Source organism: Narcine bancroftii, chromosome 1 (genome assembly GCF_036971445.1).
Source record: "Narcine bancroftii isolate sNarBan1 chromosome 1, sNarBan1.hap1, whole genome shotgun sequence".
In the NCBI taxonomy this organism is placed as follows: Eukaryota; Metazoa; Chordata; class Chondrichthyes; order Torpediniformes; family Narcinidae; genus Narcine; species Narcine bancroftii.
The window spans coordinates 52,508,811-52,525,395 of record NC_091469.1 but is presented as its reverse complement, the minus strand read 5'-3'; the positions used below and the strand labels follow the sequence as shown (position 1 = coordinate 52,525,395).

At 44.5% G+C, this 16,585-nt stretch overlaps 1 long non-coding RNA gene across 1 annotated transcript in view; it reads right to left on the bottom strand.

The window, feature by feature from the left end:
• Positions 1-16,334, bottom strand: part of LOC138736545 (uncharacterized) — an 85,288-nt gene extending 68,954 nt beyond the window's left edge. Inside the window, exon 1 of the long non-coding RNA XR_011340396.1 lies at positions 16,241-16,334. This is a non-coding gene — a long non-coding RNA (uncharacterized lncRNA). The remainder of the gene's footprint in view (positions 1-16,240) is intronic.
• Positions 16,335-16,585: the final 251 nt, after the last annotated feature.

Genomic DNA, 16,585 nt, shown 5'->3' with positions numbered 1-16,585 from the left:
GGCTAGTTGTGCATAGTCCAACCCAGGGACGAGCACGTTGATGGTCAGGTGCGAGCGTGCATCCGCCACCACATTGTCTTTGCCTGCCCTGTGCCAGATGTCAGTAGTGAACTCCAACACATACAAGAGGTGACGCTGTTGTCTGGCGGTCCACGGGTCCTTGGCCATCGCCAGTGCCTGGGTGAGGGGCTTGTGAAAGTACTGCCCTCCAGGAAGTAACGAAAATGGCGGATGGCCAAGTAGAGTGCCAGGAGCTCCCGGTTGAAGGCACTGTATTTGAGCTCCGGCGGTCACAGCTGCTTACTGAAAAAGGCGAGTGGGTGCCATTGTCCATCAAGTCATTGTTCCAGGACCCCCCCCCCGACTGCTGTAGCTGAGGTGTTCACGGAGAGTGCCATGTGCACCTCCGGCTGTGGGTGCACCAGCAGCTTTGCACTGGCAAGGGCCTCTTTTGTCACTGCCTCTTACAGCCAGGATAAGGTTTTTTCTTTGATGGCCATTACCGCAAACAATGGGTGCATGGTAGGGGCATCCCCAGGGATGAACCAATGGTAAAAGTTCACCATCCCCACAAACTCCTGCAGGCCTTTAAAGGTGGAGGGTTTGGGGAAATGTTGGACGCCCACCACCTTCTCTGGCGCCAGGGTAGCCCCAGCCACTGAAATGGTATACCCCAGGAAGTGGAGGGTCTCCTTGCCAAACTGCCATTTGGCTGCATTGACTGTAAGGCCGAAATCTGCCAGCCGGCCAAACAACTTGTGAAGGTGGGCTTTGTGCTCCTCGCGGTTGTGACTGGCAATCAGTATATCGTTTAGCTAGATGAACACAAAGTCCAGGTCCTTTCCCACTGTGTCCATGAGGCTCTGGAATGTCTGGGCCACATTCTTTAAGCCAAACGGCATATAGAGGAACTCAAAGAGGCTGAAGGAGGTGATAATGGCCGTCTTACCCACATCGTCTGGGTGCACCGGGATCTGATGGTATCCCCACATGAGGTCCACTTTGGAGAAAATCCGTGCACCGTGAAGGTTGGAGGAGAAGTCCTGTATGTGGAGAACCGGGTACCTGTTAGGAGTGGTTGCAACGTTCAGCTGACGGTAGTCCTCGCAGGGCCTCCAGCCCCCAGATGACTCTGGGACCATGTGGAGTGGTGATGCCCAGGCACTGTCTGAGCGTCAGATGATTCCCAGCTCCTCTAATCTGGAAAACTCTTCCTTCACCTGCTGGAGCTTTTCAGGCAGCAGCCATCTTGGCCTAGCATGTAGGAGGGGCGTTAAATAGTGATGTAGTGGAAGACTCCATGCTGGCGCAGGATGGTGTCGAAGCGTGGCTCTAAGAAGGTGGGGAACTCATGGAGGATGTCGGAGAACTCATCCCTGGTGGTGGCTATGGCGGCGATTTCCGGCTTGCAGGCGTCTGCCGTATCCAATCATACGGAGTAGAACATGTGAGCGTTAACCAGCCCCTTGCCCTTCCTGTCGACTAGTAGACTACGAGCCCTTAGGAAATCGGCGCCCAACAGCGTGGTGGCCACTGAGGCTAACATGAACCTCCAGTGGAAATGTTTCCTTGCTGATCTGGATCTGGGCAGGGTTGGACCGCGAGATCGGGTGCGAGTTTCTAAGGCTGTGGGGGGTAGGACGCTCAACTCGGCCCCTGTGTCCACCAGGAAGCATCAGCCGGTGGATTTTTCCATAACATGTTCACGTAGCAAGCCGTCGCAGCCATCAACTGTGGCTGGCCTGGTCGTTTCCCTGAAACCCACAGGGTTTTCGTCACTTACGGTCTTGCGCTCCCCAGTGCTGATGGTAGAAACACCAGGTCAACTGGCTCTCCTCTGGCTTGGTCTTGGGGGTGGCTTGCGGTTGGCTGATTCCGGGTCATGCCACCTGGTTGAGGGCTGCATTGTTCTCCCTCTTCGTTCCCCAGAGGGCATCCGCCTGGGATGCAGCTTTGCGTGGGTCAGAGAAATCCTCATCGGTGAGGAGCAGCTGGATGTCCTCTGGCGTCTGCTCGAGGAAAATTTGGCTGAAGAGAAAACAGGACTTGTGGTCTTCTGCCAGGGCCAGCATTTTGTTCATCTAGTTGTGTGTCTGTGTGTTTTGCACCAGAATTGGAGAACACTGTTTTGTTGGGCTGTATTTGTACAATAAAATGGTAATGAACTTGACTTGACTTGATTGTGGCTGGTGACTGCCAAAGTTCCATGCTGTGAAGAAAACCGGTGCCTAATCATACTGATGTTGAGTCCATTTTTGCCAGTGTGATCACATTTCTAGGCCACCATCGTTTAGTTAACTCGTTAAATTAAAAGAGTAAGCCAAATTCTATGAAAAAATAAACATTTTACTGGGAATTTATGCAATTTTATTCAAATAATATAAACTAATTTGAGGGTCCACCTAAGTTTAATCATATGCAGAACCAAAATTAATCTCTTTCACTCATTAGCTAACTAATCTTGTTTTCCTTTCAGTTAAACACAAGTAATCTATTCATGCAGAACATTGGGTTCATCCATGCTGGAACCAAAATGTTCACAATGGATACAATAAAAGTTAGGCTTAATGCTGGCTATCCTGGGATAAGATTTGATAGCAGAATGTCAAATTTTCCAGAGATCACCAGACAAATTTTGATTATCAGATTAAATATGTCCATGTACACAAATAAATTATGTAAATATGAAAGAAATCTGGCAGCAACTGGAAATTATTCTGAATACATTTAAGCATCACACCAACATCTTTAATTCTGAGATGTTGTTATTGCATCCTGCAAGCTGCCTGTCAGTGTTAACATTAGGGATTACTCATCAAAAGTAAAAAGAGGAACAAATAAATATAATTTCCATAAACATTGCATATTAGTCAGCAAAAGTTCTGAAGACTGGGGATTAAAAAAAAAGACTGGAAAAGATAAGAACTTGAGAAATTGGATGCAAGAGTAGGTCGTTCAGTCCCTTGTGCCTGAAGTGTTATTCAATGAGATCATGGTTGATCTTTTACCTGAGTGCTACTTTCTGCACAACCTCAGGTCCCTTGAGTCACTTGATATCTGAAAATCCATCTATTTCTGTTTTGATTATATTCAGTGATTGAACATCCCCCACCCTCTTGTTTGGAGATTTTTCTCCACTTGGATATCCTCAATGGCTGGTCCCTTTTTTTGAGATGGTGAACATAAATTTGAGACAGGGGAAATCATTCCTTTCCTATTTTAGCCAAACAAAATTCAAAAGAACATTATAGATTTTCATCAGATCACCTCTCACCCTTCAAATTTCAGGAGAACATTTTCCACTTAATTTCTCCACAAATAACCAATTTGTCATCTGAGGAATGAGTGTGATGAAAGATTGCTGAAGTCACAAGTACATACTCAGCACTTCCATGGGTAGAGAGACCAGTCTTACACACAAACCTCCAGATGTGGTCTCAGAGGGAGTGTAGATAATTGTCTGAGCTCTTGCAATCTTATTTTTAAATGTTTAACCCTGTTTGTACCTCTAACAAGAGACACAGAATAAGATGGAGATGAAGATGAATTTATTCTCTCTGAAGACTACAAATCTGTGCCCAGGGATATGTGGAGTCATTGAATTTAGTTAAGGCTGAGCTAAATAGATGTTTGGTCTAATGGGGAGAGGGGTGGGGGATAAGTACCAGGAAGATCAGACAGGAAAGTTGAGTTGATATCAATATCAATCAGCCATTAAATTTAGAAATAATGCCTTCTCTTTTGAATGAATAAGCGGAGTCTTCTCTTATGAACATCATTTCAATCTATAAGTGGTTGAAGGTTTTAAATAACACAGGTATGATTTTCTTCCAGATGCTAAGCTTTATTTTTCTTGTGATTAATACAGCTGGATCATTGCAGCTTCATTTATTTGGGTTGTGGTCAAGTCAGTAGTAAATATGGATGGACATCAGGACAATGTTGAAATAATGATATGGGTGAGTAATGCATTAAACATCATGTTTATGAAGGAACTTGAGCAGGTTGGGCCTCTACTTGTTGAATGAGAGGGTATCTGCTTAAAATAAACACTCTGAGGGAGTTTCATAGTGTAGATATTGAGAGGATATTTTTCCTCACGAGGCAATCTAGAATCTTCTCAGAATAAGGAATTGTATGTTGAAGTCAGATGAGGAATTTCTTCTCTCAAATGCTACAAAGCTTTAGAATTTTTACTCCCAGAAAGCTGTGAAAGCTGTCATTGAACACATTCACTGCTGAGACAAGTACAGTAGATTGTTGGTCAATAGGGGAGTTGAGAATTATACAAACAGATAGATGTTGAGGCCAATATCAGCCTTAATGATCTATTTGAATTGTCCACTCTATCTCATATTTTGAGAAAGTAAAAAGACCATAACAGAGGACATATTGGGATATGAAGTTGGCTTCGCTCTGAGAGGTGAATCTTTTCCATCCTAGAATGCATAGTTGAATTAACAGGGTCTGTTCTAGCCAAGAGTTATATCTCAATACCTAGAACATCAAGATTTTCTGTATGATTCTCCATGGTAACTCCCCTCTTCAACTAGTGAGCCTGAATCAGGTTACTTTTCATTGAGAATAGTGGAAAGGACAGGGAGCAGGCACACTGCTTCTCCAATAAATAACCAGACAATGGGCTATTGCAAATGGACACCCAAGAAAATCATGAGAATGATGTGATCATGGTCATCCTAAAGAAAACTGTAGATACTAGATGCCACACTGGAGACTGACAGTCCATGAAAGAGCCATTTTTGCTGTTGGACCTGCCATCACACCAAATTGCCCAGATATGGAAGAGAATTTGAGTGTCTTCTCATCCTTCCACAATATTCTGGAAACACAGTTGTCAACAAATTGAACTGCACATAATTTTTAATGTTTTTTAATGCTGAATCAGCCCAATTGCCCCAACCAGAAATTGGGAAAATTGGACAAAATTCAGTTTGAACTGGCATTAATCCATTTATCCTCAGAATGAAATGTTGAAACAGGACATGCCTAACTCTCACAGGACAAGCTCAATTAAACAAAACTTCCAACTCTTGCTGTGAACAATCACAGGAGCATGTAAGGTCCTAAAGGCAGACTTCCTGTGGCACCAGACACCCATTGGGACTCCCATGGCTCTGAGAAAGTTTTCAGGAGGTTTGTCAGAATGCGAACATGATGAGAGTGAGAGAGATAGAAAACTCATTTGGAACATTAATGGGAGTTCTCATGCTAAATGATGACAGACTTCATTAGCATTGGAAGATAACCCCTCAGTGGATCTCCCTGACTGTTGAAAATTAATGTAATCAATTTGTTCTTCGCATAATCTCAGCTAATGTAGCTGCAAAGCTAACTAACCACTTCTGATATTAAGCCACAGTGCAAAGACTTATCAATGAACATTTAGATAAGCAAAAATGAATCTGATCCAAGGAAAGAGCATTCTGTGCAGAGGTGACATGTGTTTGAACAAGCAGTACCCATCAAGAAATAAAAGAATGTAATATTCTAGGGTCTAGAAGTCATTCATTGAAGTGTTTTTGTCAGTGCAGATGGACCTACACCGTAGGAAACGAGGGCATCATCTATGCTCTAGAGGCTGATGTGCAGAATTTATGTTTGTTGATTGGGGTGTGTTTTGTGCTGTGGAATTTTATTTTGCAGGTTTGTTTTGAAAATCATCTCTCTGTTACTGTATCCCTTGTATCCCCTGTGGCAAGTACCTGCCTCATGTACTCAGCTGGGAGAAGAGACAATGAATGTTGATAATGCTGGCCATCTTCCTCTTCCTCTTACTGTTCTCAAGGCTCTGCCTCATGGCTCTTGGTCTCTGGGTCTCTTTGTTCTTCTCCCTCAGGTAGTGGCTGCTGACACCAATCGACAAGGTAATGCAGCAGGCGGCAGAAAACAATGAAGTCTCTGTGCTCTTTGGTGTATTCTTCAAAGCTAGCCCTGACTGATACAGGCAATGAAATCTCACCTTGAGAGAAACAACATTTTCTAGCACGGCCCTCGTACCTGTCTTCCTCATGTTATATCCGCATTCATTTCATGTGCTTGGACAGCTATGATAAGCCAAGGCTATAGTAAGATCCATGTACCTCCATGTATCCCTCTGGCAATGCTGAAAATGTCCTGCAGGATGCGGGAGTCATGTGGGCTTCATTGAAATAAGGAATTAACCATGAAGATCCACAACCACATGCATTGAGGGAATGGAAAAGACCTAGGAGTTTATGAAAGTTCTTATGAGCACTCAGGTTCATGCTTTATTATCATCTGACTGTACATATTTAACCTGACAAAACAGCTTTACCCAGGACCATGGGGCGCACACATACAAGCACAATACACAGTGCATAGTATTCACATATGAACATAAATATATAATTTTAATAATTGCACTGGATACTGTTATTCAATCTCACAGAAGTGAGATAATGCTGGCCATCTTCCTCTTCCTCTTACTGTTCTCAAGGCTCTGCCTCATGGCTCTTGGTCTCTGGGTCTCTTTGTTCTTCTCCCTCAGGTAAGAAGTTACTTCCCAGCATGACTGGCCTGATTTTGATGCTCCTAAATGCCCTCCTTGATGGTAGTAAGTCAAAGGTACTGTGTGCTGTGTGGAAAGGGTCCTCAATAATTCTTTGAGCCCTATTTAAATTTTTTTTCTTTGGCTTGGCTTCGCGGACGAAGATTTACGGAGGGGTAATGTCCACGTCAGCTGCAGGCTCGTTTGTGGCTGACAAGTCCGATGCGGGACAGGCAGACACGGTTGCAGCGGTTGCAGGGGAAAATTGGTGGGTTGGGGTTGGGTGTTGGGTTTTTCCTCCTTTGTCTTTTAACAGTGAGGTGGGCTCTGCGGTCTTCTTCAAAGGAGGTTGCTGCCCGCCGAACTGTGAGGCGCCAAGATGCACGGTTTGAGGCGAGATCAGCCCACTGGCGATGGTCAATGTGGCAGGCACCAAGAGCTTTCTTTTAGCAGTCCTTGTACCTCTTCTTCGGTGCATCTCTGTCTCGGTGGCCAGTGGACAGTTCGCCATATAACAATGCTCAGGTAAATGCCATCAATATAAGAAAGGGAAACTCCAGTGAATTGACTTCTGATCCAATGATTTGCAGCTACAAGCAGTCAAAGGATACCTGTACCCAGGGGAAACCAATGGCAAAAATGCCAATGTTCTTCACTGGAATCAAAGCAGGTGAAATCATTTCATTGTGAAAACAGTAATTTAATAATATGTAGTAAGCAGAAAACTGGGGATTGTCCCTGAAATTTCTGTGAGAGTAGGCTTTTTACCTTCTATCCTGAGGTCTAAATACCACCCTAAGTAGCTAGCCATGCCCTTCATGACATCCTTGGAAATAACACGTCACCACTGAGCCACCACTGAGCATGAATATTTTAGCAGATACACGCCAAAGACAAAAAATGCTTCTTGTTAGCTGCAGTACACTGTGGAGTTTGAACAGCCTGCAGTCACTTCTCAATGTGCCCAATCAAGTGACCCGATGTTAGGAACTTGTCCCTTAAAAAGCAAAATTTTCACCTAGCTCCAGTTATGCCTAATTCTAATGACTATGCAATAAAAACCCCAATTCTTAATTCCACCATGTCATAAGCCATATTATTTTATCAAAGGAAATTAAAGCCATATATAATCTATCACCAACTAAGCATATTTATCCACATACAAGTCAGACATTAAATTATTATAGAAATATATTTTATTACAATTTTTGAAAATGGTTTATTTAACATGGTGAAAGAATTTGGAACTACTACACAGAAATAAACAAATGCAGTTCTGAAATAATCCATTTTGAGACCTATTCAGCTTCCCTTCAATTGTAGACATTCCAGCCAGGTTGTTCTGACATATGGAATACAAGTATTTTTTTTTTATTATTGTTTGACAACATATGTTTATCTCCACTGATTCCTTGTATTTTCCTGCTCAACATGAACAATCAGGTCATATTCATCAATGATTCTAATTTAATTCTTGCTGATAACATGGATTACCATTTCAAAATAGACAGCTGATATCAATTAAAATATTTTTGTCTACTAACAACCTGCACCTATCTCTCAATGGAACCAATCTATAGTTTAAGCACATCAAATTATAATGAGGAGAGATTCGATTCAAACAGAAGCTTGGCTTGCCCACAGAGCCATTTTAAAGCTGTGTAAGGGAATTAGGTTCTAAAGCAGGCTGTCCTCAGGACATGTAAATGCACAATCTCATTTATCTTGAGATGGACTTGCTTGTCAAAAGGATTTTTTTTCTTGACAGGTAACAGCTTTAAATATAGATTTCACAAGCTCCTGCTTTGTGTTAGATATTCACCATGATAAGAATCTGTGGATACAGCTAATTTTCTTTTTTTTAGATGTATCATTCAAATGATGGTTAGACAGTACTAAATATTCCAAATTTGGTTGTCAGCCTGAAATCCATAAAAGCAACACATTTTTTTCTAGGATCAGTGACTGCTAGTTGCACTTTACACGACAAGATTTTAAATTTACATCAACTCTGCTTTAAATTAATCTTAAATGACTGAAGAGTATCTCTTGGGATTTAGAGAAAGCTATTTCCTAAAAGTAACAGTAAACATTATCAATATCTGGGGGTGGGGGGAGAAACATTTTCCATAAGCCTTTTACAGTTAGTATGGGATGTCTGATAAAGACTCAGTGTAAGTACTGTATCCTAAATGAGCTTTAGCTTTACTTAATATCATCTTCAAGCATATCTCCTCAGATAATTGCAGCCCTTGTCACTCTCAGCTTTAAAACAAATTCAGGAAAACAGCCCGTGGAGGCGGTGTACCTTCTGCAGAAGGTCAAATGCAATCACCTTCAGGCTAGCCACCTGAATATCTTCATTCTCTCTCCATTCCTAAAAATATTTTGACCTCTTACTGGCCTTTTTTTTAGGGATACAGCATGATAACAGGCCCTTCCAGCCCATGAGCACATGCCACCGAAATGCATCAATTAACCTATGAACCCTGTACATTTTTGGAGGGTGGGAGGTAACTGGAGCACCCAGTGCAGATATAGGGAGACATCCTAGAAAAAAATGTGTTGCTTTTATGGATTTCAGGCTGACAACCAAATTTGGAATATTTAGTACTGTCTAACCATCATTTGAATGATATATCTAAAAAAAAGAAAATTAGCTGTATCCACAGATGGTGCCAGATTCAAACTGTAATAGTGTTGTACTAACTGCCAGGCTAACCATAAAATCCTAAGCTTGTTAGCTCTCTTTTCTTCTTATCAACATTTCTTCAGCTGCTCTCAATCAGTTATTCCTATCTTTCAACTTTCTGAATCCTAATTGTTTATTTTTGACTCCAGCTATATCTCAACAATGTGAAAACCTCTCAAGGTGGACTATCAATGGGGAGAGATGCACTGGTGATGGTGGAGGTTGGGTGAACATTGTTTGAGATTTGAGAGAGCAGGGACTTCAAATTGTGGGTCTGAGGCTTTAGAGGTTGTTGTGACTGGCTGGACTCCATTCTCTGGAGGAAAGGAAGGTGAGGGGAGACCATAAGGAGATTTATGAGATTATGAGGGACATACTTGGGATAGATAGTCATCTTTTGCTCAGGGTAGGGGTCTAAAATTTGAGTGCATTTTTAAAATGCAAGGGGAAAGGTTTAAAGGGGATCTGAGGACCCAACATATCCTTCAGGCAGTGTTGTGTGGTGATATGTAATTACACCACTAGGTCATCAGGGATCATCCCAGTGACCTTAAATATAAGGCAGTCCAGAGCTAGAGTCTAGCCTTCCAGGTTCGACTTGCAGAGATACAAGACCTCTTAGTGTACATATTAGTTTATTAAAGCTGTCTTATACTCGTACTGCTGTTGAGGTTATTGTCAGTACAATTTAATGAACTAATATGAGAGCTACTAGGATGGAAGCTGCTTCTGCTCCAACGTACATTCCTGACCACCTGGAGACTCTTCTTGAGGAATGGAATCTGGGGACAACCAGCACGCATGTGCATCCAAGGACAGAGATGGCAAGGGACCGCTGTACTAGAATCGTGGTGGAATGCGGGGAAGACCACAGAAGTACAATTGGGCAGGTAAGAAACGGCCAGGTGCCCTGGCTGCCCGTGGGTTCACCGGTACAGGTGCCGCTGACTCTAAACCCCGGTGCGATCAGAAATGGGGCACTACAAGCGCGGGTGGAAGGTTCTCCACAAGTCGTGCTCCCGATTACCACATATGTGCAGAATTCCCGACCACTCCAGAGCCAGGGAAAGCAAACACCACTACCATCACTCCCCCAGCAGCAGTTTCCCCAGTACCACGGAGACCTGATGCTACTGCTGGAATCCCCCAAAGCCTGCTGCAAACATCCCAAAGCCAGAGACTCAGCCAACAGCCCCAAGCACCCAGGTTACTCCCCCAGCAGACACAAGCCCCACAGAGGCTCTACCAGCAGCTCCCAGTACCCCAGGATCCGCCCTTGCTACACCTAGACCCAGATATCACTTGGAGACCTGGAACGACCCCTGGGGTTCCCCCACATTACCTAAGGGACCAGAGACTGCGGCTTAGCCATGTGCTGCGACCAGCCAGGCTGGAGCTCAACCCCAGAAATCCCGGAGCCGGCACGCACTTCGGCAGCTGGCAGAGACGCTTTCTAAATTACGTGGAGGGTGCTGAGGCATCGGATAATGAGCTATTAATGCTGCTCTTAGCACAGCTGGGAGACCACCCTTACTCCCTTATACAGGATGCCAGGTCCTACCAAGAGGCAATGAGCATTTTACAGAGGTATTACAGAAAGGGGCATAGCGAAATCCACTCCCAGTACAGGTTCATGACCAGGTCACAACAAGTAGGGGAGTCTGCCAGAGACTTTATACTCTCTGTGAAAGACCTGGCAAGAGGCTGCAACTTTAAAGCAGCGTCAGCTCAGGAGTATGCGGAGGACCTTATTAGGGATAGAATTGTTGTGGGCATACGGTCCACTGAGACGAGACATCGATTGCTGGAGAAAGGAATGGTGGGGCTAGATGAGGCAGAGATTATTGCAGAAGCTTTAGAGAGCACCAGGAAAGAATTGAAGGAGTACTCACAGGACCCTGGGGCTGGGACAAACGTCACACTGCTGGACTCTCTAGCCCCACGAAAAGAAAATTATGCTGCCTCACAGGAATTCACAGCAGCAGCAGCACCTTGAGGGTCCCAAGAGTTGTTACTGTGGACAAAGAAAGCACCCCAGAGCCCTCTGCCCTGCCAGAGAAAATGTCTCTTCCAACTGTGGAAAACGTGGACAATATGCAAAAGTCTGCAGAAGCCCCAAGTCAACAACCAAGGCCCATTCTCATGCTAATGAGAGGGAGGAAAGCTCTTCTTTCTCCACAGACAAACAGAAGAAGAATGCCATGTGCAGTCGGCCATCTTGGACAAATGCTACAAAGCAGAGGACACAGTCTTCAGGAGATTAATATGACGCCGAGTACTATTGGATGAAAAGACACGAAAGACATGCCAGACATGCTTCCCTATGCATGAATCAGTCGAGTTCACACAATTTATCTGATGCCTCTGTGTGCATCAAAATTAATGATGTGAGGGTAAATTGCTTAATAGATAGTGGAAGGACTGAAAGTTTTATTGACTAGGGGTTAGTAAACCGTCTTGGCCATCCCACACGCCCGAGTGAGCACCAGATACTGTTAGCAGCCAGCAGCCTCTGTGCCCCGGTATTATTGGGGTTAGATTTTCAGTGCCAGTTAGAAAGCATTACAATAGTGCACAATGGCCTCACCCCCCACTACGCCTTACGAAGAAACAACACTGCAGCCTGTCTGTCCTGAACATAGAACCCCCTCCACTGTTCACACACCTGACCCCAGAATGCACATCAATAGCCACAAAGAGCAGGAGGTAAAGCCCGAGGGACAGAGCCTTCATTAGGACAGAGGTCCACAGGCTACTACAGGAGGACATCATAGAGCAGAGCACCAGCTCCTGGAGAGCCCAGGTGGTTGTAGTAAAGTCAGGAGAAAAACTTTGTATGGTAGTGGATTACAGCCAGACAATCAACAAATTTATACAACTAGATGCCTACCCCCTGCCACACATAGCAGACATGGTCAACAACATTGCGCAGTATAAGGTGATCTTCACCATAGACCTGAAGGCAGCATACCACCAACTGCCCATTAGAGACATCGATCACATTTACACGGCATTTGAGGCAGACGGCAGGCTGTATCAATTTCTGCAACTCCCCTTCAGTGTCCCTGTTTCAGAGAAAAATGGACCAAATAGTAGATGAGTTCCAACTGAAAGTGGTGTTCCCCTACTTAGACAACGTGACAATCTGTGGCCATAGTCAGGAGGATCATGACATGAATTTAAAACACTTCTTCCAGTCAACCGAGGAAATGAACCTAACATACAACAAGGACAAATGCGCCTTAACGCAAGGAAGTTGCCAATCCTGGGCTACATAGTGCAGAATGGGGAAATCAGCCCAGACCCAGCCGTATACACCCTCTCTTAGACCTCCCAGTGCCACACACGCTGAAAGCACTAAGAAGGTGTTTGGGACTGTTCGCTTACTACACCCAATGGGTCCCCAACTACACTGACAGGGCCCACTCATTTATAAAAGCCTCAGTTTTCTCATTGTGCCCAGCAGCCACTAGAGCATTCAGAGACATTAGGGACCATATCGCTAAAGCTACCATGCAGTCCATAGATGAGTTGATCCCATTTCAAGTAGAAACGGATGCATCTGATGTGGCTCTGGAAGCCACCCTAAACCAAGATGGACGACCAGTGGCCTTTTTCTCGCGAACCCTACAGGGGTCAGAGGTAAGACTCTCAGCAGTAGAGAAGGAGGCCCTAGCCATTGTGGAAGCAGTAAGGCACTGGCGACATTATCTGGCGTGAAAACACTTCACCCTCGTCACGGACCAACGGTCTGTGGCTTTTATGTTCGATAACCAGAACAGGGGGAGAATTAAGAATGACAAAATCCTGTGCTGGTGGATAGAATTGTCTACAATTAACTTCGGCATTCTATACCACCGTGGGAAGACTCAATGAGCCCCCGGACGCGCTGTCCAAAGGCACTTGTTCCATCCTTAACCACACATCCCAGTTGCAGAGCTTGCACAATGAGCTGGGTCACCCGGAGGTCGCTAGACTATTTCACTTCATTAAAACCCAAAACCTTCCATTTTTGGTGGAAGAAGTGAGGTCAGTGAATAGGAACTGCCCCATCTGTGCGGAATGCAAACCGCAATTTTACCAGTCAGACAAAGCCACCCTGATAAAAGGTACCAATCTTTTTGAGCACCTCAGCCTCGATTTTAAAGGCCCGCTCCCATTCAATAATAAAAATGTCTATTTCCTAAACGTAATAGATGAATATTCTCATTTCCCCTTCGCAATCCCGTGTTCTGATGTATCAGCAGCCACTGTTGTAAAATGCCTCCAACCCATCTATGGATCAACAAGAAGCGCAGCAGCAATCACTAGAACAGTCGTCCATCAAGTCACCCCAGAGGACTATACCACCCACCCTGGAAATCAGGAGCCTGGGTACGCTCACCCCACAAAATATCACCACACTGGACTTGATGACAGGACCTAATCCCATACAAGAGAATCTCCAGACCACACGGCCACATGGCCATTTAGTACTTCCCACTCCCACACCTCCACCATGAAAGGCTGAAAGGCAGACCGCACTCCCCACCCCTATACCACTGCCGAGGAGGTCCAGAAGGCAAAGGAAGCCACGAAAAATTTTGGACTTATGAACTTACAAACAAGGGAAGGAGGATGGGGAGGGGGGGGGTGGGGGGGGGGGGGTGGGGGGGGTGGGGGGGGGGGTGGGGTGGCGGTGGGGCGGTGGAGGGGAAATAATTTTTTTAAGAGTGAGTGAATGTGATGATACCACTAGGTCACCAAGGGTCATCCGGTGACCTTGTATATGAAGCAGTCCAGAGTTACAGTCTAGCCTTCCAGGTTCCTCTTGCAGAGAGACAAGACCTCTTAGTGTACATATTAGTTTATTAAAGCTCTCTTTAATAAATGGCTGCACCATTTCATCAGATGCAAGGATAGACAACGAGATAGACAACAGACTCGCCAAGGCAAATAGCGCCTTTGGAAGACTACACAAAAAAGTCTGGAAAAACAACCAACTGAAAAACCTCACAAAGATAAGCGTATACAGAGCCGTTGTCATACCCACACTCCTGTTCGGCTCCGAATCATAGGTCCTCTACCGGCATCACCTACGGCTCCTAGAACGCTTCCACCAGCGTTGTCTCCGCTCCATCCTCAACATTCATTGGAGCGACTTCATCACCAACATCGAAGTACTCAAGATGGCAGAGGCCGACAGCATCGAATCCACGCTGCTGAAGATCTAACTGCGCTGGGTAGGTCACGTCTCCAGAATGGAGGACCATCGCCTTCCCAAGATCGTGTTATATGGCGAGCTCTCCACTGACCACCGAGACAGAGGTGCACCAAAGAAGAGGTACAAGGACTGCCTAAAGAAATCTCTTGGTGCCTGCCACATTGACCACCGCCAGTGGGCTGATATCGCCTCAAACCGTGCATCTTGTCGCCTCACAGTTCGGCGGGCAGCAACCTCCTTTGAAGAAGACCGCAGAGCCCACCTCACTGACAAAAGACAAAGGAGGAAAAACCCAACACCCAACCCCAACCAACCAATCTTCCCTTGCAACCGCTGCAACCGTGTCTGCCTGTCCCGCATCATACTTGTCAGCCACAAACGAGCCTGCAGCTGACGTGGTCATTACCCCTCCATAAATCTTCGTCCGCAAAGCCAAGCCAAAGAAAAGAAAGAAAAAAGCTCTCTTATACTCGCACTGCTGGTGTGGTTATTGTCAGTACATATTGTGTATATGGAATGAGATGCCAGAGAAAATGGTAGAGGTAAGATCATAGAATCATCAAAACATTCAGTATGGGACAGGCTCTTTGGCCCAACTCATTTATTCCAAACAAGTTGGCATTCTGGGCTTATCCCATATGCCCATATCCTTCTCTACCTTCCTGTCCACATAACTCTCCAAATTTCTTTTGAAATTATACCTATTTCTATTGCATTCTTTGGCAATTCATTCCAGAAAGTCTCTGAGTGAAAACTTTGCCCTTAGGTCCCTCTTGAATCTCTTCCCACTTGCCTTAAACCTATGCTTTCTGGTTCTCTAATGACCTATCCTGGAATAAAGAAACATGAGCATTCACTTTATCCATGTCCTTCATGAATTTATAAACCCCCAAAATGTCACCTATTAGCTTCCTACACTCCAGAGAAGGAATATCCAGCCTCTCCCTAGAACTGAAACCCCCATAGTCTCGTAACATTCCTACTCAATCTATTCTACACCCTGTCCAACTTAATGACATGCTTTTCACAGCTGGGAAACCAGAACTGCACACATCACTTCCAATGCAGTCTCACTAATGACTTAAACAGGTGCACAATGATATTACTTTTTTAAAATTTAAATATACAGCACAGTAACGGGCAAAGAAAACTCATGCAGACGCGGGGAGAACATACACACTCCTTACAGACAGCATGGGATTCAAACCCCGGTCTCGATCGCTGGCGCTGTAAAGATCTTGTGCTAACCTCTACACCAATCACCAACTTTTATACTCAATATCTTGCCCACTGGAGGACCCTCTCTCCCTGTGTTCCCATTTCACAATCTTCTGAGATGACTTCCATCTGCCAGTACTTTGATCACTTTCCCAGTTGATGTAGATTCTGTTATAATCTCAGACAACTCTCTTCACTGTCCACTGTAACACTAATTTTGTTGCCAGATGCAGTATTAATCATGTCCCCTTCAATCTCTTCTAAATTATTAATATCTATGACAGATAATAAAGGATCAAGTTGATATCCCTGCAGTATACTACTAGTCACAGGTTTCCAATCAGAAAAGCAGCCTTCCAGTACCAACTTCTGACTCCCTATTATCAAGCCAATTTTGTGACTACTTTGGATCCTTGTATTCTAACTTTCTGGATTAGCCTACCATGTGTCAAAATTCTGACTAAATACCATGTGGCAAATGTCCATCATTTTACCCTCTATAATCTTGCCATCTTTGTTCTGAATGCCTTTGACACTTGGTTGGAACAGCAGAGAAGGGGTTTACAGTATCCAGTTTACAGTGTCTGTTCTGACTCACCTCATAGTACTCAATGTTGACCTGGTGGCTGAAATATATATTTAAAAAAAACTCCTGGTACCATTATCTCTCAACTTAAAAGTCTGCTGAAATAGTAGGATGATTCTCTCAAGTGCTCTCCACATTGTTATCAAGGCAAAAGTCGTTATCATTAACTGATACACTTGCTGTGTATACTTTGTGTCATTTTGCTAAATTTGCAACATTTGCCAAGGGTTTCAGGCACAGCCAAGGAAGTCAATTTCTGGTGACTCAGTAGCTTTCTCACAATCAAAATGATGGATTCTGCAATTACTTTAAGACATTTATTTGTTCCCCTGCACATGCTGGCAAGACTATTAAAGA